General features: G+C 50.1%; 1 protein-coding gene across 1 annotated transcript in view; it reads right to left on the reverse strand.

Moving 5' to 3' along the window:
- The window catches only part of PLCG2 (phospholipase C gamma 2), a 184,308-nt gene that overhangs the window by 156,621 nt on the left and 227 nt on the right, over window positions 1–27,460 (reverse strand). The window lies entirely within an intron of this gene.

Raw genomic sequence — 27,460 nt, forward strand, 5'->3', positions numbered from 1 at the left:
CACCCACTAGGATTGCAAACCCGAAAAAGAAAATCACAAGTGTTGACAAGGATGAGGGAGAAATTAGAAGCCTCATACACTGCTGGTGGGAATGTAAAATGGTGTAGCTGTTTTGGAAAACAACCTGGCAGTTCCTCAAAAGGTTAAACAGAGTTATTATATGACTCAGCAATTCCATGCCCAGGTGTATACCCAAGAGAACTGAAAATGTTCACAAAAACACTTGTAATGACGTTAATATCAGCATTACTCATAACAGAGGAAAGGCGGAAACAATCCAGATGCTCACCGATGACTGAATGGATAAACAAATTGTAGAACATCCATAGGATGGAATATATTCAGCAATAAAAAGAAATTAATTATCGATACACACTACAATATGAACGAACCTCGAAAACTTTATGCAAAGTGAAAGAAGCCGGTCACGACAGACCACCTAGTGTGTGATTCCATTTACATGAAACGTCTCGAATAAGCAAAGCTGCAGAGACAGAAGGTAAATTTGTGATTGAAGGGGGTTGGGGAAAAGGGGAAATGAGGAGTGGCCCTTAATGGGTATGGGGTTTCTGCTCGGGGTGATAATAAATGTTCTCAAGTTGATTGTGGTGATGGTTTCACAACTGTGTGAATACACTAGAAGCCACTGAATATACACTTTAAATGGGTGAATGGTATGGTAGGTGAATTATGTCTCAAACTGTTCAAAGTGTAAAAAAAAAAAGAACTGAAGGAAAATGTCAAACAATGGCTTTTTTCTGTTGGTTTGGGATTGTGTGTGTGTGTGTGTGTGTGTATCTGTGTCTGTGTGCTTTGTTTCCCGGGCCTGGCACAAATTGGAGTCCAGCAAATGTCTACTGAATGAACGGATGGACAAATGACAAAAGGATGGTTAGCTGGCTGGCTGGCTGGCTGGCTGGCTGGCTGGCTGGATGCCTGGATGGCTGGCGGGCTGGATGGATGGATGGATGGCTGGATGGATGGATGGCTAGCTAGCTGGCTGGCTGGGGGCACCAGGGGAATGACTGTCTCTCCATGGACTTTGTGGAACACTCTTTTCTGATGGCCTGGAGCTCTGGGGGAGAGCACAGTCTCAGTGTCCTCGAGGGGTGTCCTTGGAGCTTGCAGACGCGGCTTCAGGAGCTGAGGGCAGATGCTTCAGTTAAAGGCACAGGCGGGGCCGGTCTCCCATGGACGACCACCTCCCTGCTCGGCGGGGCAACACCTTCCTGCTTGCCAAGACTGACACATGTTCTATCTCCTGACCCCCAACCCACAAGAAGGGGAAGGGGTTTTTTTCCAGCCTCACTCTACAGATCAGGACACAGGGGCTCAGAGAGGCCAGGCACTTTGCCTAAGGACACAGAGCTCGCTCTTCCTCTTCAGACACTCCCTCACTTTGTGCTGTAGCTGGGGTGATGACCTTGGCGGGGGTCACCACTTCTGAGCCAGCTTGGAAAGTCAGCTCGACGCCTGGGGCAAAATTCACAGGCTGCAGTACCTGGGACAGAGTAGGTGCTCAATAAATATTTCTAAAACCCAAGTCCTCCTTTTTTACATAATAATTATCTTTAAAAATAAAAATAACTAACTTTTTAATAGTTACAATGTGCCAGGCATTTTCTACATGTTACTCTACTTAATCTTCATGGCCTATTCCATTTAATTCTATTTAATACCCCAGAGCAGGTCATTAGTGCCCCGTTGGGGATTTCTGCAAATATTTAAGACAGGCCTGGATTTGACAAACCTAGGGAGAAGTGTCAGGAGGGGTAGGGGCCTCCACTAGTGAGCTCTGCCAGAGGGCCAGGCAAAAAGTCATCCACTAAAGCAGCTGGTGACTCCTTCCCAGGTCCCTGAGGAGGATAAACTGTGAAGTGAAGTGCATTGCTTTGTGAGTTTCCAAATCACCTACCATGTGGGGTGTGGTGCAAAGAACACAGAAAAGACAAATGGGAAAGGAGAAGGATGGGGAAGGAAGGGAATGGGGGGAGGGGAATGGGGAGGTCATGCCAGAGGCTTCTCTCTGTCCCCTCCTATCACAGGTGAAGGTGGCAAACCTAAAAGTGGGTTCCCAGAACCTGGGGTCCCTGGGTCAACCCCCAAGGATGGTCCCCAAGGACCAAAGTCCTCAGGCTGCCAGGTCTGGCCTTGCCTTCCCCCTGGAATCGCCCCAGGCCAGCAGGGCTGTGATGGGGACCCAGGCCAGCCGACCAGCCAGTGCCCTCACACCAGCTTAGCCTCCACCAGAGGTGGGACTGGCCTGGCCCTAGCCACCTCGTCTCCCTCCACAGCCACCCCTCGCTACCCCGCGCCCTGCCGCTAACTCCGCAAGAAGAAGCGCCAAACCAGCGCTCCTCTCATCTCCAGCCAGAGCGCCTCTTCCCGCCCCTGTAATCATGGCTATGGCCTGTCTTCGGTCATCCTCCCAGCTGCCTCATCCCCTCCCAAACTCAGGGCCCAGACTGAACCTGGTCATGGAGAACAGTACAGTCAAGCTCAAAGGAAAGAGGAAAGGGCTCCTCCTTGCCTGTGCCAGTGCCCGTGTTGGTCAGCACCCAAAGGTTCCCCTCCGGTCCAGCTCAGGCTCTCCCAGAGGTGGTCCAAGGCATGGCTTTCTGGCTTTAGGACGTGGACATGGAGAGAGGGACTCCCCCCAGATGAAGAGAGATTCCCAGAGACCTGGAAAAGGCGAAAAAGAAATCTGAGTCCTGGGGAAGGACCAGGGCCAGCCCCAAGGGATGCTCCACGGCAGGGTCAGGCTGGTATGGTGCTGCAGAAGCAGTAAGATTGCAGGATCGGATCTCAGCAAGCACACAGAGGCACCAGAAACCAGAGCTAACAGTTACTAGCACTGCCGGTGTGCCAGGCACCATTCCAAGTAAAATTCTAATTACCACCACAGCCCCATGAGGCAGGTGCTCGCGCATCCCATGTTACAGCAGAGGAAACTGAAGCACAGAGAGGGTAAGGGACCTGCCCAAGGTCACACCACTTGGAAGTGGCAGAGCCAGGGTTGGAACCCACCATGTCGAGCTCCCGATTCCACCACCCTCTGTCGTCAGTACATCCAGAGGGGCCTCCCCAGTGCTTGGGCCCAAATTAAAAACCAACAAATCAGACAGAATTACCATATGACCCAGCAACTCCACTTCTAGGTGTACACCCAGAAGAGCTGCAATAGGGAGTTGAACAGATATTTGCACCGTTATGTCCATTCGCAGCATGATTCACCGTGGCCAAGATGCGGGAGCAACCCAAGTGTCCATTGATGGATGAGTGGATAAGCAAAACGTGGTCTAGACACACAATGAAATATTATTCAACCACAAAAAGGAGAGAAATTCTGACACCTGCTACAATGCAGATGAACTTCGAGGACCTTACTCCAACTGAAATACGCCAGTCACAAAAAGACGAACACTGTATGATTCCACCTATATGAGGCATGTACAGTAGTCAGATTCATAGAGACAGAAAGTAGAAGGGTAGGTGCCAGGGGCTGGGAGAGGGGAAATGGGGAGTTAGTGCTTAATGAGGACAGAGTTTCAACTGGGAAAAACAAAAAGGTCTGGAGATGGATGGTAGTGATGATTGCAGAACGATGTGAATGTATTTAATGCCACACAAGTGTACACTTAAAAAAGGTTAAGGGCTTCCCTGGTGGCGCCGTAGTTAAGAATCCGCCTGCCTATGCAGGGGACATGGGTTCAAGCCCTGGTCCAGGAAGATGCCACAGAGCAACTAAGCCCATGCGCCACAACTACTGAGCCTGCGCTCTAGAGCACACGAACCACAAGTACTGAGCCTGCGCTCTAGAGCCCACGAGCCACAACTACTGAGTGCACGTGCCACAATTACTGAAGCCCGCGCGCCTAGAGCCCGTGCTCTGCAACGAGAAGCCACCACAATGAGAAGCCCGTGCACCTCAACAAAGAGCAGCCCCCGCTCGCCACAACTAGAGAAAGCCCGCGTGCAGCAACAAAGACCTAACGCAGCCAAAAATAAATAAATTAAATAAATAAATTTATCTTTTTTAAAAAAAGGGTAAGATAGTTGATCTTATGTTATGTAAATTTGACCACAAGAATCAAAACAAACCCAGGGCTTTGGCTCGACACTGGGCCGGGCACCCCAACAACGGCTGACAATGATGTTTCACCAAACTGGCTAGATGGGCTGAAAGGCTACAAACTAAAGAAAGGTGGTATTCCTTGTGGAACTGAGCTTGAGGGCCGTACGTGCTGCACGAGGGAAGCCGGGCAGCTGGGCGGGTGGGAGTCGAGACAGGGCAGAGGCCAAGAACAGAGCTGGGTAGCTGTGACTGGTGGGGGTGGAGGCATCCTGAGAGGCTCAGGCCAGCAGCAGCTCTGCCTGATAAGAGCTGATACCATTATTAAGCACCTGCTGTGTACCAGGCTCTGTGCTTAGCATGATACACGTAGCACCTCATTTATTCCTTATTATTACAACACTTGGAGGTGTTATTATTTACGTCCATTGCGCAGATGAGGAAACTGAGGCTCCAAGAAGAAAAGCAAGTTGCCCAAGGCCTCCAGCTAACAAGTGGCCGAGCAAGGCCTGGACCCTGCATCTCTGGACACCCATCCTCTTCCCGGGCGGCAGCTCCTCTGCCTCTGGGGGCATTTGTTACTGTGGTGTCTGGCACTGGGCTGGGGTCTTCACCTTCCTGGGCATCCTGAGGGGTCTGGCTGTCCAGGCAGGGGTCCTGGACTTGGGCCACATCCTCCGTGGAAGTCGCTGGGAGCAGATTCTGCCCAGGCAGAGCCTGAAGGGAGGGTGGGCAGCAGTGGGTCAGCGTTACGGGTCCCTAGGGAGCGCTCAGGGAGCGCACCCACCCCCCACTGCTCTCTGGGGTGTGGGGTAGGACCCTGGACGTGGAGGAGGAGAAGCTCCCGCAGCCCAGCGGGCGAGCGTTTCCAGGAGAGCCTCAGAGGCCTCCTCGGCCACCGCCTGGATGGCTGCCATTAGTGTGGTCACAGCTGCCTCCGCCCCAAGGAAAAGAGGAAGTGGTCAGAAGCAGTGAGAGAGAACACAGAGAACCTTAAGAGGACGTGTCCCAACCCACACTGCCCCCTCCCCTCAGAAGAAAAGGGGCCGAGCTGCCCAGTGCTTCTTGGAAGCTCCCACCAGCGAAGAGGGAACCTGCTTTAACCCCACACTGATGTTCTGAAAACACTCTAGACCTCTGCAGGCCTCCGGCCCTCCAGCCTCGGGGAGCCCTGAGACCCAGGGGCAGAGGACAGTGGGAGCCTCCAGCCCAGTGCTCACAGCCATGAGCCATGGAGGATGGGGTATCGTGGGGTTCTGGGTTCAAATCCTGCTCTGCCCTTGTTAGTTCTGTGGTTAGAGACAGGTTGCTCACCTTGCTGGGGCGCCAGTTTCCTCATCTGCAACCTGGAGATAACGAGAGCCCCTAGCTTGTGGTGAGCATTCAGTGAGGCTTTAGATATGAAGTGCTAATGCCATGCCTGGTACGCAGTAAGAGGTTAATAAGCATTAGCTATTGCTATGTCAGGGGAATCTCTGAGGCCCGCAGGTTGCCTCTCTTCTCTAGGAGGTTGGGCCTAGGGCTGGCAGCAGGTGGAGGCTAGGCATGGGGTACATCCAGAGAAAACTAGCCATGCTTCTACCACAGATGGAGAGAGAATCAGAAAAATCTCTGGGACAAAAATGGGTGAGCCCCATCTCTCCAGAGGCCTTCTCTGAACCCCCTCCACAGCACAGTCTAATCCTCAACACCTCCAGACGAGGAGTTGTCACCAACATGCCAAATGGCACGGCACAAAGGGTCTGGGACCCTATCTCGGGAGCTAAGCCAAAACTCTGCTGCTTTGACCTGGATGCAGAATTAGTTGTGTCTGTTCCCTCACCATGTGGAACCTAGTTCAGCAGAAATGGTCAGCACCACTCTACCTCGTAGTGCAATAGCTGTTTACAGATCTTTTGTTCTGTCATCAAGAAGCAGTCAAGGAACTTCCCTGGTGGTCTAGTGATAAAGAATCCGCCTTACAACGCAGGGGATGGGGGTTCGATCCCTGGGCAGGGAATTCAGGTCCCACGTGCCGCAGGGAAACTAAGCCTGCGTGCCACAACTACTGAGCTTGCGCGCCCCAACTAGAGCCCGCGTGCCGCAAACTACAGAGCTCACGCGCTCTGGAACCAGCACGCCACAACTAGAGAAGAGAAAACCCTCACGCCACATCTAGAGAGAAGCCCGCATGCCACAATGAAAGATCCCGCATGCCTCAACGAAGATCCCACATGCTGCAACTAAGACCGAATGCAACCAAAAGTAAATAAAATAAATAAATAAATCTTAAAAAAAAAAAAAAGCAGTCAGTAGGGCTGGGGCTTGAGTGAGGTGATTGAAGTACCTAGAATGGGTCCCGGAGAGTGAGTACCTCCTTACACTTTGTGTATCCTTAAATTTGGCAACTCCTGAAACATTCACTCTCAGGGTGGACCTTAGGCCCCTTGCTCACTCCACCCTAGTCTTGGCCTTGGTCATCAGTCTCTAGTTCCCATCACTCCTTCTTTCAAACATTCTAACCACCTCCACTTACAAACTATTCACCAAGAACCACACAATATACTTTACAAGAACTCCCTAGAATTGAAAGAAGGAAGAAACAGGAATGACGCTTTGGGCAGGAAACTTCGTATTTTTCAAAGCCCTGCATTTCACAGGTTAACTCATTACATTAAGACGCAGAGTGCTCTCTGCTTCAAGTTCAGAAACCTCTTTTCCAAAATACCCTTGTGAAGGAAGCATTGGAAATCTAAATAGAAACTCTTATGAGACATGGTTTCAGAATTTTACAGCATTTGTACGTGACAAAACAGCAAGGAACAGTAATATTTCAGCAATTCACACAAGAGGAAACACAATTGGCCAACCCCCCCGCCCAAAAAAAAAAAAAAAGAGTCAACCTCACTAATCATCAAAGAAATGAAAATGAAATGTCATTTTTACATTCTAGTCAAATAATTTGATATCTAACCTTATAAATTGTTTTTTCTTATGTTTATTCTAACATATATATCTCTGTGAATATATGCTTCTAGCTAGCTTTTTTTTTTTTTGAAATGAGATCATCTTTTAACTCACTATAGTGTAGACATCTTTCTGGGCCAGCACATGCAGCAAACCTCATGGTATATTGTTTGGTTTCGTTTTGTTTTTGTTTTTAATCAGCGGTGTCACTTTGCAAACCCTTGTGCACATGGAGACCCATTGCGTTTAGCAGTTGCCTACTGATGGGCTGTTTACAGTTTTGGGTCTTTCTGTTATAAGCAATGCATCTTTGCACATGTATCTTTGAACACCTGGGTGAACATAATCACAGAAAAAAACCATCTGCCATTGTGAATGCTGGATCACGTACCAAAACGTATACATATATATATGTATGTATTTTTAAAAAAATTTTGACAGAAATGCCAAATGACCCTCTAGATACTTTACTGTTGAATTAGTAACAATATCCATCTAATACTTTGATTTTTTTTTTTTAATAAAAGGACCACTTTAAGATTTAAGATTACAGAGATGGTAAAAAACAGCCCAGATGGGCTCAGAGATGAGGTTCTTTGGCTGAGTTAGCTCATGGTCCCCCAAATAAACCCCCAAACCAGTAATGCATGAACATGTAAATCAAACCCATGCTTTGGATGCCCAGCATTGATGTCTGTTTCCTGCCTGGAGAGCCCCATGTAAAAGCAGCAGCGGGAAGGCAGCTGGGCTGAACTTCAGGCTCCACCTTGGGCCCTCTCTTCCCACCCCCAGCTCTCAGGGCTTGGAGAGGTCCCCTGAAGGAGGGAAGGAGCCAGGCTGTGTCACTAGAAAAGACTCAGTTTCAATCCCAGCTCTGACAGTATCCCACTGGATGACTTTGGACTAGTTGCTAAGACTCTCTGAGCCTCAGTTTTCCTAATCTGTAAAATGGGCCTGATAAAACCTGCCTGGCTCATTCATTGTGATGAGGATCAGATGTGGGAAAGGATGTGAAAGTAACTGGTGTTCCTTCTGCTTTGGGTTTGCTGTCAGGTCTACAGCTGGGGAATAGCGGAGCCCAGTCTGGGGTTTTCTGACCACAAGTGCTTTCCCAGAAACAATCTTCTCTTAAGTTGTTATTTTTTTATCTGAATAGATTATATGCAATACAAAGTTCAAAAAGTCTAAAAGGGTAAGGGTGAGAAGCCTCCTTTTCCCACTCCTGTCCCCCCAACCCCCCATCTCCCCTCCCCAGAGGCAGCCTTTGCCACCTCTTTCTTCTGTCTTCCTCTGGGGTTAGTTTTTGCACACCTCCACAAAAATGCAGCATTCTACATCTATTGCTCTAAACCTTGCTTTTTAAAAAAATTTTCCAACATTTCCCACAGCTTTTCCCCTATCAGTGCATATGGAGCTTCCTCATTCTTTTTCCTCCCAACTTTTTACTTTGGAGAATTTCAATGCTATAAAAAAAATTGGCAAGAATCGGAAAATAAACAACCATATTTTTTAACTTAGCAACTATTAATCAATTATTAATACATGCCACGTTTGTTTCATCTCTTTCTCTCTCTTTTTTCTAAACTATCCAAGAGTTAGTATTTCAATCCCAAACACTTCAGCAGGTATCTCCTAAGAAGGACATTCTCCTTCATAACCACAATACAATTATCTCATTCAGGAAACTCAATCATCTAGTGTATTGCCCATAATCAAACTTCCCCAGGTATTTAAATTTAATTTAAACATCCCTTTAAAAAATTCAGGTTCCAATTAAGGATTTGCCATTGCATTTAGCAGTCATGTCTCTTTAGTCTCCTTGAATCTGCAACAGTCCCCAGCCTCTCTTGTCTTCCATGACATTGACATTTTTGAGTGTCTAGGTCAGTTCTGCAAAATATTCTTCAATTTGGACTTCCCTGACTCTTTCCTCAAAACAGATGAAGGTAAAACAATTTTTTTGTGTGTGCAGGAATAGTACATAGCTGACGTTACACCTCATTAGTTTTGATGGCAACAGAGTATCCCAGTGTATACAAGTTGTGTAACTGGTCCTTTATCCACAGATGTCTAGATGATTTCCAATCATTTGTTTTATACACAGTGCTACAATGAATATTCTTAAATCTATCCTCTTGAAAGTTTCTGAGTATAGAGTGTGTCTGTAGGGTAAACTCCTGGAAGAGGAATCACTGTACCTACATATAGATGCATTTGTAATCTTGAAAGCTATTGCCAAATGGCCCTTTCTAGAGGATGTATTTATTAATACTCCCACTAATACTGTGTGAGGACGCTTGCCCCAGAAGCCTGTCATATTTTTAAACTTTCATCTCCCTGAGTCCTGGCTCGCAGGGCCACGCAGCCTTGCAGAGCCACTGTCTGACAAGATTTCCTTACATTTTCCCCTATGAGCTTTGACTGGAATCCGAATAAAATCCTACCTTTCAAAGACAAAGTCCAAAGAATTCTCAGGGAGCAGAATTGTTGATATTTGTTACAATACACATCCATTTGTTCATTAAGCTGCTACGATTCAAAAGGAGGGATTTGTTAAGCAACGCCTGATGGATGCCTGCGAGGTGTGTATTATTAACACGCCCATTTTACAGATAAGCAAACAGGCTGATGAGGTCAAGCCGACTGTTCAGTCCAGTCTGAGCGAGGAATAACCGATCCAGACCAGTTTGCCATCACAGAAGCGGGAATAGCCTCCTTGGATGTTGGGAGGGGACAGATACAAAAATAAATCCTACAAAATAACTCCAAATCCAAAACTTGTTAACGCCCTGCCGCCGCTTTCTGCTCGGGTGAGATCATCTCGGTTCCCACTGCTGGGTTCTCAGACCGCTTGAAAACTATCTTCCCCAGAATGCATCGCTCTCAGGGACCCTCCGGCCTCTGTGGACTACACTTCCCAGAATACAGTGCGGCCACATCCCGCTGGCGCGCTTCCGCTTCCGGCCTAGGTGTTTTCTGGGAGTTGTGGTCTCTGAGGGGTCCGGGATCGGAAATGCTAGGACCTAAGGGGCTCGGGACTGACCGGGCAGCGAACCCGTGTGGCACAAAGATATCTGGTGGGAATAGATACCGCATTTATAAACCGGGAGGCACTGAGCAGGCCTGAAGTCACTTTCTGCTTCCCTTTACGCAGCAGACTGGCTCTGTCTGTGGCCACACCGCTCTGGGAAGCTATCGGTTGTGACTTTCTCTGACCGACTTCAGGGTTAGCAGAGGTTCCTTTAGGATCCTGGCATTCACTTTACTGCTGAGTCTTCTAAGGGCCCCGAGGTTCCGTCCTTTATTCTGTGACACCATATTGCCCAAGAAGCGCACCCTGTTTCTTCCTCCTTGAGACACCCGCTCCCTTCCAAGCAGTAAAGAAAAAAAAAAAAAGGAAGCACCTTTTAAAAGTTATCTTGTGGGGCTTCCCTGGTGGCACAGTGGTTAAGAATCCTCCTCCCAATGCAGGGGACACGGGTTCGAGTCCTGGTCCACGGAGCAACTAAGCCCGTGCGCCAGTACTGAGTCCACGTGCCACAACCACTGAAGTCTGCACGCCTAGAGCCTGTGCTCTGCAACAAGAGAAGCCACTGCAATGAGAAGCCCACGCACCGCAACGAAGAGTAGCCCCCGCTCGCAGCAACGGAGACCCAATGCAGCCAAAAATAAATAAATAAAATAAATTTATTAAAAAAAAGTTATCTTGCTTCTTCAGATAGTCAAATAGTTGTATTACAGGCAGGAAGTTCAAAAATAAAGTCTGGACGCTTAAGTCAGCTTCTGAATCAATAGGTGAGAGCAGGGTCCTCAACCTCCTCTCTGTTAAAACCCACAAGCCCAGGCCAACCCAGATCCACTGAATCAGAATCTGGACAAAGCTCCCCACGTGATTCTAACCTGCAGCCAAGGTCATAGCCTCAGGTTTACAGGGAAAATACGAAATGTTTGTATTCTAGATTTACCTACATTTTCTTACAGGAGCTACGAGACTGCCTGCTTTGAGAGCAGTGAATGTACAGAATTTATCACTGCATCCCCAACACCCAGCCCATGCTGCCCAGAATAGGAAGTGCCCTTGGGGTTGATATCCAGCTGATATTTACCATATGGCCAAGTTGCCTGTGGCCATTCAATGTGCAGTGCCCATGCCATCCTGGTTGTTAAATATTTTGAATACAGTTCCTAAGTTATAGTCATTGTTTTGAGAGGGAGAGGGAGAGGGAGAGAGAAAGAAAGAGAGAGAGAGAGAGAGAGAGAGAGTGTGTGTGTGTGTGTGTGTGTGTGTGTGTGTGTTTCCGGGGGTAGCTAGAATTCAGGAAAATTCAACCTGGGAGACAGAGAATGGTCAGAGGCGAAGATATTTGGTGGCAACACTAAGAGAATATTGGAACTTAGAGAAAAGAAAGATGTATATGGCCACAGGTCATCACGGAAGGCTTCTGGCAACCCTACCTGTTTCTCATAGGTCAGCACTAGGTCACGTGCACATGTCCAATCAGTGGGAAGAGGACGAGGAATGTCATGACTGGCTTAGATCAACCAAGATTCGATCTCTGCGCTGGGCACCCTGATGTGGTGTCAGCAAGGAGGAAAGGGAACCTATAACACCACGTGTTACTGAACACACCTTCTCTAGTTCAGCCCTGCAGGGACCTGGATGCAAAAGCCAGCGTCTTCACTGGGGATGATTTACATAAAACGAGCATTTACTGGTTCATGTATTCTTTACTGAATGTTTACAGAATAATGGAAAGTTCCACTGCACAACATTCTTTTTAAAATCCATAACAGGGTTGGGGTTAAGATTAGACATTTTTGGTCAAGAAAAAGCAGCATTTCATCTCCCCTTCCTTCCCATAGTGCCCAGTCTTGTCGGTTCCTCTTTCCAGCTCTCCAAATTTCTCTCAAAAATTCAAATTCCTTTTCCCGCTATTATTTAGAGCAATTCAGTTCCTCCCCAGCTCCTTTTCCACACTTCCTTCCTCATCACCACCATCACTACTACAGTTGACCCTTGAACAACACGAGGGTTAGGAGTGCTGACACCCTCACTGTCAAAAATCCGCCTATAACTTCACGGTCAGCCCCTCCCTATATCCCAGGTTCTGCACCCACGGATTCAACCAACCGCAAATTGTGCAGAAGGTATTGATTGAAAGAAATCAAACCCATGTTGTTCAAGGTCAGCTGCACTTATGGAGTCTACTGCTGTGAAATTGGAATCTTTTGTTTGCAAGTGAGAGAAAAGTCAACTAAAACTGACGTAAACAAGAAGGGAAATGATCAGCTCAGGTAACTAAGGGCCCAGGCCTGCAGTCACAGCTGGATCCAGGAGCTCAGACAATGTCATTATTCTTAGTCTCTCTCCATCTCGCCTGGCTATTTCCTTCTAGGGGGACCTTGACTTCAGGCAGTCTCTCTCCCACAGTAGCCTCGGCAGCTCCAAGTTTCCCTTGTCCCAACTTCCTATCCACAAGGAAGAAGAGCTCCCAACCCACCAAATCCACTGAAAGCCCTGAGCCCAAGTTCTCATCAGCTCAACGTGGACGAGGTGCCTATTCCTGAGCCCCTGTGTGAATGGAGACGGAATATAGGGACTAGCTTAGGCGGGATCAGATGATCAACCCTAGAGCTGTGGGCTCAGGGACAGTCAGAGGCATCAAACCATGGACCCAGAGTGCATGCGAATTGGTTCCCTCAAGGCACGTGGGAGACCGTCAGCAAAGAAGGGAGGGTGGATGTTGGGTTAGACCATGCATGTCCGCTAGGATGCACGCTGGGCTACACTTCACACAGGTTAGCCCACTCATCATCCTGTCAACACTACACAAGAGGGACTATCATCCCCATTGAATTGATGAGTAAACTGAGGCCAGTAAGTGGCGACAGTGAGATCTGAACCCAGGCAATCCTAACTCCAGAGCCAAGTGAGTTCAGGTGCTCAGTGAAGCAAAGGGTCCTCTTGTCAACAGGCCACCCCTCCCCCAGCAGAGAGTTTAGAAGGTGGTCTTTGCTGGTTGAGCATGCCTTTAAGGGTTCACCTTCCACCCTGAAGAGCTCATCAAAGTATAGCTTATAAAGAAACATGGCCCTCTGCCCTAGAGCAGGGGTTTGTTTAGCCTGATGACTGTGGTTAAACGGGTCCATGAATTTGGATGCTGTTACCGATGAAAGTTTGTGTCCCCCACTCCCAGAGCCATGGTTGAGCCCTAACCCTCCACATGATGGTATTTAAAGGTGGGGCCTTTTGGAGATGACCAGGGTTAGATGAGGTCATGAGGGTGGGACCCCACCGTGGGAGTAGTGGCTGTATGAGGACATAGTGAGAAGGCAGCTGTCTGAGGGCCAGGAAGTGGGTTCTCGCCAGGAACGGAATCGGCCAGCACCTTGATCTTGGGCTTCCAGCCTCCAGCACTGTGAGAAATAAATATCTGTTGTTTAAGCCACCCGGTCTATGGTATTTTATTACGGCAGCCCGAGCTAATACAGATGGGGAAAAAAATGACACCTTCATTTGCACTAACCTTTAACTGAAATTTAGCGTTTCCTTCCATGATGAACATGGCAACAGGATACAGGAGTATCAGCAGGACCTGTGACTTTCTCACCCTCAGAAGTTACAGATATTTTCACATCACATTATAGTTGTTGCAGACGTCTCAGGGATCACTGACGCTCATCACTCCCTGCAAATTCTAGTATCACGAGACTGCTTACTAGAGCTGGTTATTAAATATGTTACTTACAAGCACAGGTATTATTATACTACAGATTTGGATTTTATATCTTGATAACTCTATTCAATATAACTGGTGTCCTTAAGACTCCTTGGACTTTATTTTATGCACTTAAAAATATTATTTCAAGAAGGGCACAGGCGCGGGCCCAGAGGAAGCCTGGGGAGCAAACTGTTCTCTTTCTTGTTATGCCTCATGGGAAGAACCACTGAAGGGACTTGCAACGTTCTGCCCAAAGCAGATAAGACCTGGGGACATCGGAGCTGCCATCAAATCCTCAGGGATGTTCGCATTTAGGAGCGAGGACCCAAGATGGAAACTACAGGAAAGCAAGCCTGGGTTTCCCATAAGCAGGCTGTACCTCACTGTCAGAGTGACGTGAGGGAACCCTGGAGTGAACCCACACACCCACTCTTGCCCCCTCCCATGAGTGAGGTTCACTGTAGCCAAGGCAATCCTCTGGAAGATAAATCAGATCACATCACTCCGTCACTTTACATTCCATGGCGCCCCAGCTCCCTCAGGATCTCATCCAGACTCCGCTCCATGGCCCACGAGAGCCGAGCCATCCAGCCTCACCTTCTTCTACCTGCCACCCCGTTCACTCCCTCCAGCCCGCCCCCTCCCTCAGCTTCTGGAATGTGCCTCGCTCCCTCCAGCCTCATGGCTTTTGGCCATGCAGGTGCCTCTGCGGGCACTGCACCGCCTTCTGCTCCTTGCCCAGCTGATGCCCGTTCCTCCAGTATCGTCGAGAACGGAAAGCACCCTGGTTCTTTTAACAGAGACCGTGTAATGTAGCTGCTGACCAGGTATTGCGAACCCAAAAGACAACATGGGGCCCCTAGGTATCGCGGGCTAATAGGGACCCAGGGCAGCCACCATCCCAGGGCTGGAGGAACTAGGGAAGCAGGTGATGATGCAAATGGAGAAGCTTGGAGGGGGACGAGGTGTTGGGCCCGAGGCCTCTGAGGCGGGGCTGGCCAGCTTGTGAGCCGCAATTTGAACATCATCTCTCTCGAAAGGGGGCCCTGAGGGTGGTAACCTCTCTGCCCTTCAGAACGCTGTGACATGTGGTAACCGGTGTGCACATGTGCTGGTGTCCGCCTGCCCTCACTCTCCCCACCAGACCCCCGAGAACGGTGATTATGCTGCGTTGTACTAAGTGCCCCCCAGAAACCCCTTGACAGAATCATTCCTCAGGGACGGTGTGTCGGAAGCTCCTTTCGTGGCTGGACTGGGTCTCTGCCAGGTTATCTAAACTCTCCTTGATCTTGAACCTGGGCTGGGACTAGAGTGACCAAGAGGGGCCACGCTAGGTTCCTGTTGCAGGACTTCGGGTGGCGCCCCCTCTGGGGGCCATGCAGGTGCAGGGTCTACCCTGAGAGGGAGCTTCACCTTAAGCTCTTCACCTGGGGCCCCTCACGGCCTCACCTTGAACACTAGGCCCTGCCTTGGACCCTGCCGGGCAGGTAGTTGGGCCCCATAAGATGTGTTGAGTGAACGAATGAGCCCAGGCCTCCGTTTTCCAGGGGAAAACAGCCCACTTGGAGTAGCGAGTTCTCTAGGTCATCCCTTAGCTGAGAAGGGCTATTCTGCCTTTGAAAATTCCCTCTCTTAGATGGCACATTTTATATGTATTTTATGATTAAAAAACATTTTTTAATCGAAAAAAATGCCCCTACCAATAATAAGCCTCTTGGTGCTGTGAGAAGTCCCCCTGTTTTGGAGCCAGACTGCCTGGGTTCAAATGGAAGTGATTCTACTTCCTGGCTGTGTGGCTTTGGGCAAGTCACTTTACCTCTCTGAGCCATAGTTGCCTTGCCTGTAAATGCAACTACAGCCCCAGCACAGCACCTGGCACATGGTAGGTACTTAATACAAGTCAGTTTCCTCTTGTTGTGAGCCCTGATCACACCTCAAACACAGAGGACCTGCCTCTCTGAGTGAATGGGAGTGACCCAGGGTGGGGCTGGATCAAAACCAAGGCTGAGGGCCCTGGTCCATGGGAGAAGGGGACTGCCTTGGGGAAATCCCTCCCGCTCTATGGAGCAAAGAAGGTATATGGATCAGAACTCTATTCAAACTTGCTTAAGCAAAATGAGAGAGTTATGGTCTCACATGTTGGGAATCCCAGGGAGGACACTGGCTTCAGGTTAGGCTGGATCCAGGGACTCAACTAGACCTTTATCAGGTTGGTCTCACTCACTAACCCAGTGACTGGCCGGGGAAATAGGGTACAGTGATTGGCCTTGCCTGACTCACATGCCCTTTAGGGGAGGGCAGGGTTGGGGGCTGCGATCGACAGCCCCACTGATCCAGCTCCCCGAGGGAGGGAGAATGGGTGTTGTCACCAGAAGAAGGGAGGAAAGTAAGATAAATGGTAAACCTTCCGACCTGCCACACACTGTCCTAAACACTCATACTTAAGTCATTGAATCCTTATAACAACCCTACAAAGTGGGTACCATTTTCATCACTCCCATATTACAGATGAAGAAACTGAGGCCGTGGGTGCCTCAGGTCACAGTCAGTGAGGGACAGAGCCAGTATCCGGCCCCAGACAGTCTGGCTCCAAGTCCAAGTGTGTCACCACTTTCTCATGTCGCTTCTCCCCGTCAGATAAAAACAAGAGACGGTTGTCAGAGGGGCAGCCCCGGAAGGAGTCCCAGGGCTCCCCTGGAGTAGAATGGGGAGCAGCTGAGGACAGTAGGTGGACCAGTCTCATCACGAAGCCTGTCTCGAGTGCCTCTCGCTGTATCTGGAAAATGCTGGGAGCTCCCAAAGAACTTACCAGAAATTGAGGACACTCCCAGACTCTGCCCCAGGGGCAAAAGTCCTGGCCTGAAGACCCAGACCCCGGCTTTGCACTGCCACAAGCTGGCTGTGTGAGTTGGGGCCGGTCACTGCCCCTCTCTGGGCCTGTTTCTTCCTCTTGCAAATGAGTAAGTTGGGCCTGAATCTCCATCACTGAGGGCCTGGGCTCCCCCTGGGGAAAAGCTGGGGGTGCACTGCTCTGACTTGTGGTCGGCCACAAATTGCTCTGTCCCCAGCAACCCTAGGTGCTGGGAAAGCAAGGTGGCCTCCTCCCCAGCCTGGCCCCCAGCACATCACCGAGAAGGCCCAGCCATGAACCCAGCCTCCTTCCGGACGATGGCCCCTAGTCCCTGGCTGACCACTGCTGGGCCCACCCCTAGCCGGCACCCAGGGCGGTGCCACGCCCCCCCAAGCCCCACCCCCCAATGCAACTTCCCCATCTGGTGTCTTAGCCTCCTAAACAGGTATCAAAAACTCGCTAGGGCAGGGGTTCTCAACCACTGATTTTGTCCCCTTAGGGTTTCCAGATTTAACGAATAAAAATGCAACCTTTGGGACATAATTCTACTAAAAAGTTGTGAGTTGCTCACCTGTGATGCAAATTTAACTGGGAAACCGGTATTTTATCTGGCAACCTTATACTCAGGGGACATCTGTCCACATCTGGAGACATTTTTGATGATCAAATTGGGGGGTTCTATTGGCAGCTAGCGGCTGGAGGCCAGGCTGCTGCTGAACACCCCACCACGCCTAGGACGGCTCCAGCACAGAGAATGACGCAGCCCAAATGTCAGCAGTGCTCGAGGCTGACACACCTGCCCTGGGTCGTTCCCGAAGCTGACACACATACCCACCTGCGATCTCAGGGACTTGTCAGAGGGAGCAGTGGTTATCCTCACGTGAAAGCCAGGGAAACCGAGGCACAGGTTAAATGGCTTGTTCAAGATCACACCAAGCGGAGTCTTCCGCCTGTCTGTGCCCTCTCCTCTCTAATAACCTCATGTGTTCTTCTAGACAGGGAGCCATGCAAGGCCAGCCAGGAAGTACAGTAGGGGAAGGGGGACTGGTAGAGCTATGCAGGGTCCCCAGACCCCACGCTGGCGCTCTGGGTTCCCAATGGGCAAGCAAGCCAGTCCTGGAGAGGGAGGCTCCCAGGCGTCACTACCAGGGATGCTGTCAGTTGTGTCACCAGGGGGCAGCAGAGACTGGGAAATGATTCCATGTGCCTGTGCCTTCCGCTACTGGAAGGAACTGGGTATTCATCCTGAGTCCCGGGTCCCACCCTCAGAGATTCTGACTAAGCGAGTCTGCATGGGCACCAGGCATTGGTAGGGTTTTTTTGTTTTTTGTTTTTTTGTTTTTTTTTTAAACAGCTCCCATGTGCAGACAGGATTGAGAACCAAGGGCTCAATTTTCATGCCTGATTTCACATCACAATCACCTGGGAGCTTTAAAAAATACCAATGTGGAAACAACCCAAATGCCCATGGATGGATGAAGGGATAAGCAAAATGTGGCATATATCATACAGACGGTGGAATATTATTCCGCCGAAGAGGAATGAAATTCTGACACGTGCTACATGGGTGAACCTGGAACACGCTGTGCTAAATGAATTACTAGCCAGACACAAAAGGACAAATATTGTATGATTTCACTTAAATGAGGCTCCTAGAAGCAGTCAAATTCACAGAGACAGAAAGTAGAATAGATGTAACCAGGGACTGGGGAGAGGGCGGGATGGTGAGTTAGTGTTTCACGGGTACAGACTTTCAGCCTGGGAAGATGAGACAGTTCTGGAGGCGATGGTTGTACCATAATGTGAATGCACTTAATGCCACTGAATTGCACCCTCAAAAATGGTTAAAATGGGGCTTCCCTGGTGGCGTAGTGGTTGAGAGTCCGCCTGCCGATGCAGGGGACACGGGTTCGTGCCCTGGTCCTGGAAGATCCCACGTGCCGTGGAGCGGCTGGGCCCGCGAGCTATGGCCGCTGAGCCTGCGCGTCCGGAGCCTGTGCTCCGCAACGGGAAGGGCCACAACGGTGAGAGGCCCGCGTACCGCAAAAAAAAGGTTTAAAATGGTAATATGTTACGTATATTTCACCACAATTACAAAAAAACATGTAATGGGAATATACATGCTGGGTTTCATGATTAAAGTTTAAGATTACTCCACAAAACAAACACAAATGTCCACGGGTCTCACCAGACTAACTAAATAAGCCGGTCTGGGGGTTGAGCCCTGGGCACTGATATTTTCTAAGTATCCCAGATGAATTTAACTGTGCAGTTACGAAGGAGGGTCCCTGTTCTAAGATTATTCTAAGATTCCAACATACAGGAAGAATAGTGGGTGTGCCATTCACTTATCTGTTGTGATGGTTTTAAAACCTGTCCACAAATTCTTTGATGCCCTTCCTTCAAGAGGTGGAGCCTAATCCCCCTCTCTCTGAGCATCATCGGACTTAGTGACTTGCTTCTAACAAACAGAGAAGAAAGAAAAGGGAGACGCGATGGTGATGGAGAAACAAAGGCCTCCCACCAACAGCCATGAGAGGGAGCCATCGTAGAAGTGGGTCCTCCAGCCCCAGCTGATACCTTGGTTGCAATGAGAAGTCAGGACTGAGTCAGCACTACCCAGCTAAGTCACTCCAGAATTCCTGTCCCACAGAAGTGGTGAGATAATGCTTGTTTTAAGCCACTAAATTTTGGGGTGATTTGTTACACAGCCATAGATAATTAATACATCCATTCAGGAGTCATTGAACCATCCATGCATCCCTGTACACACCTACCCATTTATCTACCCACCCACCTCACCTATCCTTTCATTTATCCATCCATCTATCCATTGATCTCCTTACTTATTCATTCATTTATTCACTCACACATCCACCCATCCATCTACCCCTCCATCCACACACCATCCTAGAACACAGGGCCTAGCACATAGGAGACCCATGTAAATATTTGTCAAATAAATGAACGAACATTTTCTAAACGTCTCCTCTATGTTACTGCCTGAGACAGGCCAGGGGACTTGCCTAGAAACGTGACCCTCGGATCATACTGGGTTGGTACCTGGTCCTGCAGGACAAGCCTGGGCAGCCCAAGGACATACTCTGGCTCACAGAGACTGTTGACCACCTTGTGGGGAGGAACTTCCCCACCTGAGCCCATCCAGCCTCATTTCCTCCTGCTGAGAAGCTTTAGCCTGGAAAAGGAAGACTAGGGGGATGGCAGAGCTGCCTGCCCCTGGGGGTTTTGTGATGAGAAGATCTGGGCTTTCCTGGAGTGAGGCAGCCACAGAAAGGCCGATTTCCTCCTGTGCAGCCCCATTCTCTTCCCTGAGAACAGAATGGAGGCCCGGGCCCTTCCGACCCCACACATGCCTTTTCTAGCCTACTCTTCTTCTCATCCCTCAGGGTTACATGCTAGGACCTCAGTTTTCTCATCTGTAAAATGGGAATAACAAGGGTATTTTTGGAGGTGAGATGACTGGGTGCCCGGGAAGAGCCTCAGCAAAGGCCCAGTGGCAGCAAGCACTACACTGTGCCCTGGGAGCTGTGAGGAGGGGTGCAGAGTGACAGTAAAACCAACGTCCTCCCAGCGGGGGCAGGGCCGCAGGTGACCACCCTCTCCTCTCCGCTTTGCTCACTCTGCTCCTGCTGTGTCATCTCCTCCTGTTCCTCTAACATTCCATGCCCGGCTGCTCCCACCTCTGGGCCTCTGCACAGGCTGTTCCCTCCTCTTGGAAAGCTCTTCCCCAACTGACAGCTTCTCCCTCCCTCCTTCAGGTGTCTGCTCAAATGGTCACCTTCTCAGCAAGGCCTTCCCTGGCCCTCCTTCCTTTACTCTCTCCATCCCCCTTTTGGATTCATTTTTTTCCATTACATTTATCCTTCTAAGACACTACATCCTTTCCTTACTGCGTTTGCTTACTGTCAGACTTCCCTCAGAACATTGGCTCCACAAGAGGGGGTGTGGCCTTGTTTATGCACTGCTAGATCCCTCACCTGCCAGAGTGACCAGCACATAGTAGGTTTACAAGATGGACGGATGGCTGGATGGAGGATGATGGATAGATGGCTGGCTGGCTGGAAGATGATGAATGGGTGGATGAACGAATGGATGGTTGGAGGATAATGGGTGGATGGAGGATGATGGATGGATGGATGGATGGATGGAGGATGATGGATGGATGGATGGATGAATGGGTGGAAGATGATGAACGGGTAGATGGACGGATGGATGGATGGGTGATGACATGATGAATACATGGATGGATAAATGAACAGATGTTTAAAGTAAGGATACCGAGCGGGACTTCTCCAGCAGCCCTGAAATCAGCATCTAGGTGTAAGTTCCCCACATTCTAGAAAAAGCCAGGAAAGAGAAGCCCAGACCCCAAGGCTTATTAAATGTGCCTGCAAAGGTTCTGCTCTCCCCATTTATCATCCCAGCACCAACAAAAGATGGGGGTGGGATGAGAAGGGAGAGAAAAGGAGAAACTTCCCTTCCCAGGTCCCAGGCTCAGCCCTGTCCTGCACCCATCCCCAGGTAAGGCAGGTGCCGCTGATCTTCACGTGGCACCTGCCTGATGTAGGGGCAAGAGAACTGGCAAGAGGTGAGCATTGCAGGGAGGCGTGAGTTCTGGGAATCACATGGACACCAGGAAGGAAGCGGGGCCTGAGACGCTTTCCTAGTATCATCTCACCCGAAAGCGTTGGCCCCAGGGTGAGGAGCCCTCTCCCCCGACCCCCAGGAAGCAGTGGGAGGTGGGAGATGGACCACAAGGGGAGCGAGCTGCAGGGGAACACGCCGTGGGGACCCTCACCTCTGCCCCCACCCATACGGTTCCCCAAAAAGCATACGTTTGGGCTGCCTCTGAACACCCCTGTGGACAAAAGCATGATGCCTGCCATTTCAGAAAACAAGCAATGCTGCCCGCCATCGAGCCATCAGCCACTATAGCCATCCCATCCCGAAGGTGCGCCCTGAAGGGAATTCAGGATGGAAAAATACAGGATGCTGGCCCTACATAGTTAAGATGACTATCAAAGGAATTTCAATGAGCCCAGACTCTTGCACCGTCCCATACACAGAAAGACACTAAGATCATTAACTTGAGATGTCTGGTTTTTGTGGTTAGCAGTAATCTTTTGTAAGTCTTTCTACAGCATTTGTTTTTTCCCAGCAAAAACTCCTATATATCGTGATTCTTCCCCTACCTCTTTGAACAGTCCCTCAGAGCCAGCTGAGAGGCTGCCTTCCTGGGCTATAAGTCCTCAGAAATGTCCTCGAATAAAACATAATCCTCAGCTTTTAGGTTGTACTTTTTCTTTTTTTTTTTAAGTCAACACCCCTGGCCACTTCTCTGATGGCCAGCCAAGAGAAGCAGCAATGACCCGACAAGGGCAAGGACAACACCAGTGGTCCCTTCTCCACCTTCGCCCCGCACAGGAGGAGACAGGGACTCCGAAAAGGGAAAAGGCATGAAATGAACGTGAAATTGGATGGGAGGCTAACGTTCTCAACTAGCCTGGGCATTTTGCTACTGAAAGTGTCTTTAAGAAACTGGAAAGAAAGATTTCAGAGAACAAGGTTTAGCGACAAAGAACACACCATGTTACATGTGTGCTCCATACGTGAGCAGTGGGCCAGCTTCCCTTGCTGGGCCGCCCTGAGGACCACAGGTGCTCAGCTCGGCAGAGCGCCTGGCACGAGGAGGTCTCCGGAAATCGTTGAATGAAGGGACATTAAAAACGAAACAATGGAGCTAGGAGTGCGGGGGGTGGGAGGGGTCAGTAGAGGGAGCCTACAAGCCCGCCTCCCTTGGCCCCCACTGTGGGGAAGGGCCACAGCCTGAGCTGTTTTACACCAAGACATCTCCCAGACTGCAAGACAGGAGCGTGTCTGGGTGACAGGCTTGCGGGCAGGATGGAGGGCTGGAGGGCACCCCTCCCGGTGCTGGTACCCTGCCTTCTCCCGGACCGTGCTCTGGGGCACAGGCCGCAGGGTTCAGGGCTGTTCTTCCTGCAGAGCCTTCCCTGCCCGGGGGTCTCCAGCAGCTGCAACACGTGCTGCTGGAAGCCGGGGGAGGGGGGGTCTCCATGGCAACACTGACGTCATGGACCTGGAGTCCCTGAACGCTGCCTCCCGCCCCCCACCAGGGCCTGGTGCAGCCGTAGCCTCACTCAGCAGCGGCTGGGACCTCAGGGGCGTTGGAGCTGCCACCCTGCCCCCCGCTGGCTCTCGTCCTGGCCACCAGAAGCAGACAGCTGTGAACCGGGCCAGCCAGGTCTCACCTGCTAGCCACCTTCCTGATGCCCCTTTGTCCTCAAAGCACTCTCAGCTGGCTGCTAGCTCAAGAGACCTTACTTCCTGTTTCATTAACAGGAAGCCCCGGAGAAAGCACATCTTAATACAATGTGGGAGGTGAGGTGCTGGCCTCAGCCCCCAAATGCTAACCGTGCCTGAGGACTGAGACCTAAGGGCCTTGCCTGTCTGTCCCGCTGCACACTCCTCCTCTCCGTCCTGGCAGTCTGCCCCCCCCAAGTGCCAGGCACTGCCTCAGGGCCTCCACCCTTGCTTCCCTCTGCCTGGAAGGCTGTTCCCTCCTCCATCTCCCCTCGGGGCGGGTCATTCCCGGCTCCTTCTCCAGGTCAGCTCTGTGCTGCCCTGGGCGGCGCTCCCTCCAGCCTGTACTTCCTTTTAGCTCAATAGATACACCGCCTTGATGGAAAATAGCTGTGGGATTAGTCTAATGGTCGCCTCCTCCCTCAGGCTGTATGTGGTGGAGGACAGGGTTTACTGTATTCGGTCCTGAGTCCCCAGTGTGCCTGGCACACAGTAGGTACTCAATACATTAAAAAAGAAAAAAAAAAAAAAACAGGCTTACTGAGATATATTTCACATACAATCCACCCGAGTAACGTGTACAATTCCATGTTTTTTTTAGCATATTTACAGAGCCGTGCAGACATCACCAGAGTCAGTTTTAGAACATGTTCATCACCAAAAAGAAACCTCTGCCCTTTAGCTGTCACCTCCTGGTCCCCTGACCCCTCGGCCCTAAGCAACCTTTAGTTGACTTTCTGCCTCCAGAGAGTTCCCCGCGCTGGACACTCGCTCAGACAACTGGAACGTTAAAGCATGTGGACCTTGGCTTCTTTCAGTTATCAGTGCTTTCAAGGTTCAGTGTATACATTTTTGCTCAGTGAATGAATGAATGGGTGACTGAATGAATGAAAGGCTACGGGAAGCAAAGGAAAGGTGCTCTCCTGGTGGGATGATGGGCAGCGGAGGATGGTCCTGGGTCTGTCGTGGGATCCACATCTAAGAAGGGACAGACTCTGCAGGAGACTATGGCCTGGCTGCCCCAGAGACACACTTGCTTGTCTCAACATCAAGATTCCAGTCTCACTGTCCAACCCCTGACGGTGGATGTAGGTCAGATGCCCACTGCCCCTTGGTCCATCGGCAGAGCTCCTTTCCTGTCTTCACATCGGAGTTTTTCATTCATTCGTTCGTTTATGCCACAGTAATGCATGGTTATGATCTATAAGTCTTTCTCTTGTAAATGAATATGTTTCTTTAAACAAAAATCAAAATAGACAGATGCTTGCTTTGCAGGGTGACTTGAGGCCAGACCCTCAAACCTGGCAGCTCTGGACATCAGTTCTGCAGGAGGCCCCCCGCAGGGCGTCCAGCCTTTCCTGCGTGGGGTCCCTCATGGGGGGCTCTGAAACAGAAGGAAGGAGGCAGGGCACAACCTTTCAAAGAATAACATAGCCCAAGGACATGACATATTTGGTTCTAATCAGTTTAGGTCCAAGATGGCGGCCCACTTCCAGTGGACCTGGAGCCTCATTATGCACTCACTGTGACACATCAGCTAAATGACACACCCATGGGTGCCATGACAGTTCCAAGGCGACCACAAAGGTCCACAAGTGGGTGACAGCCCAATTCCTGGAAATCTCCACCCTTTCCCCCAAAAGAGCTGGAAGACTCCCTCCACCCATTAGCCTATGAAATGACCCACCCCTATAAAAACTGACAATCCCATACCCTGGGACCACTCGCGCCGTATGAGATGGCCCACACTCTGTCCGTGGAGTGTGTTTCTCTCTAAATAAATGCACTTCTTATCTATCACTTTGTCTCTCACTGAATTCTTTCTGCAATGAGACATCAAGAACCTGAGCTTCATTAAGTCCTGAGACCAGGTGTGTGATCTCAGGTAAAACAACGTGGGTTCAAGTCCCAATCTGAGGGGACTTCCCTGGTGGTCCAGGCAAGACGCAACATCCCCAACGCAGGGGGCCCGGGTTCGATCCCTTGTCAGGGAACTAGATCCCACATGCTGCAACTAAGAGTTCACATGCTGCAATTAAAGATCCCACATGCCACAACTAAGACCCGACACAGCCAAACAAATACATAAATAAATATTTTAAAAAACACTCCCAATCTGAGATGCACGGTTTCAGCTCTGCGGTGGCCTTGAAACTGAGCAGCACCCTGTGGGGCTCTCCCAGGTACAAGCCCTACTTGTGTCCCCTGTTTCTCGTTTGTAGGAAGTGGGCTTTATGCAGCCTCCTTGACCTTCTCTGAGTTCCAAAGGGCAGATCCAAACAGTTGCTAATCAGGGAAGGGAAGGAACACAGAAACAAGGGAGGAGCAGTCAAGAAACAATAGTGCAGGGGCTTCCCTGGTGGCGCAGTGGTTGAGAGTCCACCTGCCGATGCAGGGGACGCGGGTTCGTGCCCCGGTCCGGGAAGATCCCACATGCCGCGGAGCGGCTGGGCCCGTGAGCCATGGCCGCTGAGCCTGCGCGTCTGGAGCCTGTGCTCCGCAATGGGAGAGGCCACAACAGTGAGAGGCCCGCATACCGCAAAAAAAAAAAAGAAAGAAACAATAGTGCAGCCTTGTGGCAGGGTCCTCCTCAAGGAATATACATAACAGTATCTTTGAGTTCTTCTGCAGGAACTTAGGCCCCATCCAGGTGGAGGATGGTAACTTCAGGCTGAGCGCAACATTCCTGAAGCAACGCCCTGTTACCTCACCAACAACCAATCAGACAAAAGTCACACACCCTGCAGCCCTCACACCAAATTTTGCCTATTAAAAACGTCCCCCCACCATGGACTTCCCTGGTGGCGCAGTGGTTAGGAATCCCCCTGCCAATGCAGGGGACATGGGTTCGAGCCCTGGTCCAAGAAGATCCCACATACCATGGAGCTACTCTTCGCAGCTAGAGGAAGCCCACGCACAGCAACGAAGACCAAACACAGCCAAAAATAAATAAATAAATACATTTAGAAAAAAAAACTTCTTCCCCCAGACCATACGGAATTTCGTTTTCTTTTTTTTTTCTTTAATATTTACTCATTTATTTGCCTGCGTCGGGTCTTAGTTGCGGCACGTGAGATCTTTAGTTGCGGCATGTGGGCTCTTATTTGCAGCATGAGAGATCTAGTTCCCCGACCAGGGATCGAACCCATGTCCCCTGCATTGGGAGCATGGAGTCTTAACCACCTGAGTACCAGGGAAGTCCCAGGATTTCAGCGGTTTTGACCACGAGCCACCCGTTCTCCTTGCTTGGCCCTGCGCTAAACTTTTCTCTGCTCCAGACTCCACCGTTTGGGTTTGTTTGCCCTCACTGTACATCGGGCACGTGAACCTGTAACAGCCTCTCAATTCACACCATCTCAGTAAAAACCATTTATGGGTAAGTGCTGGCTCCAGTCCTTCCCCTTGCTGCTCTCCCCACTTCCCACCGAGCTGCCACTGCCCCTGCTCCTGGTTTATGGAAATGCTGGAACCATGCTGTCCACACAAGAGCCACTGGCCACATATGGCTGCTACTGGGCACTTGAACATGATTGGTCCTGACTGAGATGCCCCGGAAGGGCAAATTACACGCTGGGTTTCAAAGACTTCGTATTAAAAAACAACAAAAAAAAAAGAATGTAAAATATCTCAATAATTTTTTTCCAATAATTTTTATATTGATTGCAGGTTGAAATGTTTGGGCATGTTAGGGTAAGAGATATATATTATTAAAATGAATGTGGCCTGTGTTTCCTTTAACTTTTAAAAATGTGTCTACGAGAACACTTTACATGTGTGGCTTGTGTTCTATTTCTCTAGGACACCACTAGTCTTGAACGGCCGTCCACCAGGGGACACAGCCCCCAACCCCATGGCCATGGTGGACACCGCCGGAACTCCAGGCCTGTGAGGGGCTTAAGATGCATCGCTGCTACCCACAAAAACCCCACCTCCCACCCCAGCAAAACCCCTGTAGCCAGTGGGTGGGGGAAGCCCCAGACAGGAGCTGCTGTTGAGACCAAGCAGGACCCTGTGGGGCTCCTGGACACAGAAGCCTTTCTGTGTCCCCTGTTTCTTGTTTGTAGGTCAAGGGATACACATAACAACATCTTTGAGCTCTTTACAGAACGAAAACCCCTAACAAATGGAAGATGCTAGCATTCTTCATTCCGGAGAAGATCACAGTTTGATAACCTCGAGAAGCTCATCAAGAGGCCATCTGAGGCCAGATCAAAGGAACCAGAAAAGCTCATCGGGAGCTTTTCTGAGACCAGATTAAAGGAGCGCAGGCCCTGCGCACACCTTGATCCTTATCAGCAACTCTGCCCTTGAACCACTGCTCTAAAACTCCTCACCAAATCCTCCCAGGTTGGGACACACAGTTTTTCAGGGCACGAGCTCACTGTATCCCCCTTTGCCTGGCAAAGCAATAAAGCTCTTCTTTTCTACTTCATCCAAAACTGTCTCTGAGATTCGATTCGGCACCGGCTGCACAGAGGCAGAGTTTTCGGCAACACTGTGAGGGGTAAGTTGTGCCCAGCAAGCTGC

The sequence above is a fragment of the Aethalodelphis obliquidens genome, unplaced genomic scaffold (assembly GCF_003676395.1).
Source record: "Aethalodelphis obliquidens isolate GAN/ISIS:26980383/991018 unplaced genomic scaffold, ASM367639v1 scaffold20, whole genome shotgun sequence".
In the NCBI taxonomy this organism is placed as follows: domain Eukaryota; kingdom Metazoa; phylum Chordata; class Mammalia; order Artiodactyla; family Delphinidae; genus Aethalodelphis; species Aethalodelphis obliquidens.